The sequence below is a fragment of the Propithecus coquereli genome, unplaced genomic scaffold (genome assembly GCF_000956105.1).
Source record: "Propithecus coquereli isolate 6110/MARCELLA unplaced genomic scaffold, Pcoq_1.0 Scaffold5, whole genome shotgun sequence".
Taxonomy (NCBI): Eukaryota; Metazoa; Chordata; class Mammalia; order Primates; family Indriidae; genus Propithecus; species Propithecus coquereli.
This window is the reverse complement of record NW_012150840.1, coordinates 1,010,692-1,013,247: the sequence shown is the minus strand read 5'-3', so window position 1 is coordinate 1,013,247 and position 2,556 is coordinate 1,010,692. Positions and strand designations below refer to the sequence as shown.

Genomic DNA, 2,556 nt, shown 5'->3' with positions numbered 1-2,556 from the left:
TCTCAACTAGAAATTCCAACACACAGAGCATTTTGTGAGTTTAGTCTCTTTGCTAGAAATCAGAGGGCCTGTTGGCTGTGTGATGAGAGAATCATATCCCACATCATACAACTTTGACTACCTCACCTACTCTTCCTCTCTTCCACATGCCCAGCCATTTCACCCTCCTTCCCTTCCACAGCTCAGGTGATATTCTCTAGTGCACCCAGCCTCTTGGGGAATGTAATATAGGCCACATACCAACAGCATCTCGTATGGGGTTATGGCCCCAGCAGGGCAGCTTTCTTACCTGGTTCCCTCTCCCTAAAATTTCGGTGTGTATATTTTTCTCCATCTTATTGCACATACAATGGAAAATTGGAGATATTTGTGATTGGCTGACCAAAAAACCATATACATAGGCATGCAGGGAGGTAGCACAGCACAGGATCAAGAGATAAATGTGGATCGGAAACTTAGCTCAGCCGCTGTGTGTCCTTGGACAATTTTCTTAATGTTTCTCTATCTCACGTTGTTTATCTGTAAAATCAGATTGACAGAGCTTTCCTTACGAAAAGGAAAGTAAATGATGTGGGAAGTAAATGGGTTGATACATGCAAAGTATTTAGCACAGTGTAGGGGGTCACGGTAGTCAGGGAGTCCTCAGCCATCCGTGACATGATCACTCAGCATGGACTGCAGGGTAGACTTTGTCCTAATCATCTCCAGTGCCCCCTTGTAGCACTTAAAATAATCATTCTCCTCAAGGAAAAAAAGAGAAACTCATAGTTCAGATGAGCAAGAGAAAAATTACACCAACATATAACTGCTGCTATTCAGTAATATTATGTCGTAGCTACCTGAAAAAGTGTTGGTGAAGTGCATTCCTTTTCTTGTAGTAATAGGAAAGCTGTAAATCAGGTCCTAGACCAGAAAAAGAAAACATTATATCTTTAGAAAATCATTATCAAGCATTATTCTACCTTATCCATTTGGTTACATTTTGGAGCTCTTTATTGGCTCTTATAATTTAGGTAAGAGACTTGGGATAAAAAGCTATCCTAACTTCTTTCCATTCCAGCAACTGTGTGAAGTGAAGTTTTATTGGTGCTTTAAAATGTTTCTGGCTTTGTCAACCCAGGAGAAAATACACTATCTAAATTCGTAGGAAGTTATTTAATCTTTTCAACTTTAATTCTTGCTCCTAGCTACTTTTCACTGTGAAAGAAAGTCCAAAACCAGAGGACTAAATTGTGAATCTACTTTCTCCTTCCCTAACAGGGATTTTGTTGGATAGTGTTGCGGGGTGGCTATCTTTCAATAACAATTTCTTCATGACCCACTTTTCTTTATTGTGAGCCTGTATACTTAGTCTATTTGGGCTTCTACAACAAAATGCCGTAAACTGGGTGCTTCTAAATAACAGAAAGTTATTTCTCACAGTTCCAGAGGCTGGGAAGTCCAAGATCAAGGTATATTTGGAGTCTGGTGAGGGCCCATTTCCTGATTTGTAGATGTTGATTTCTGGCTGAATCCTTACATAGTAGAGAGGACTAGCTAGCTCTTAGTGGTCTCTTTTATAAGGGCATGAATCCGATTCATGAAGGCTCCTTCCTCATGATCTCATCACCTCCCAAAGTCCCTACCTCCCAATACCATCACCTTGGGGGTTAGGATTTCAGTGTTTGAATTTGAGGGGGACACAAGCCTTCAGACCATAGCATCATATCATCACAAAATGTTTATCTTTTGTTCCAGGGATGTTTCAAAAGCTATCTGTAATTTTATTTTTGAAATAATTCTTATCTAATTTATTTACTTCGACATTTTTGCAATTTTAATCAAGCCACATACCCAAGGAACTCAATGTACAAGAAAAGCAAATTTTTAATTTTAGATACTTTAGAATTTCTTACAATTTGCAAACACCTCAATGGCAGATAAGAATATGGGAAGAAGGGAACGTGAAAACTATCCATGGTTATTTGAAAGGAAAATAAATGATGGCCAGAATGGAATTTTATGGCCATTAAAATGACAAATGATGTGAACCATGTCAGAATATGGGGCTGGGTTGTGAAATAACATTGAGTAGAAATAGCAGAGACTGAAAATTATATCCCAATTAGAACTAAGTAAAACTTCAGCATGTATAGCAACAAGAATTGGAACAGAACAGTAACAGGAACATAAACAGGCGATGACTGACATTTTGGAGATGTTTTTTTCTATAAAGATATTAAAGCCCACAGTAAAGTTATTAAAAAAGAAAGAAAATGGTCCCAGAGGTGTTCTCTGATCTTTGTTCAGTGACATGTAGAAGGGAGCTGGCTTGAGTAATAAGGAGCATGGACCCCGGTGTCAAGGAGACCTGGGTTCAGATCCCAACCCCCATCCTGTCCATGTGACCTTAGTCTAGATACTTCCGTTCCCTTATCTGCAAAATCAGGATGAAACACCGATTCCACAGGGTTGTTGAAAACACTCAATGAGGTAGTGGAAGTAAAAGTTCTGTTCATTATTATGATGTAATTAATGCATGTCATTATATATCAGTAAACATGCCTTCCATGTAGG

General features: G+C 38.8%; 1 protein-coding gene across 1 annotated transcript in view; it reads left to right on the top strand.

Annotated features, from left to right (window-relative positions):
- The window catches only part of RTN1 (reticulon 1), a 243,561-nt gene that overhangs the window by 100,094 nt on the left and 140,911 nt on the right, over positions 1 to 2,556 (top strand). The window lies entirely within an intron of this gene.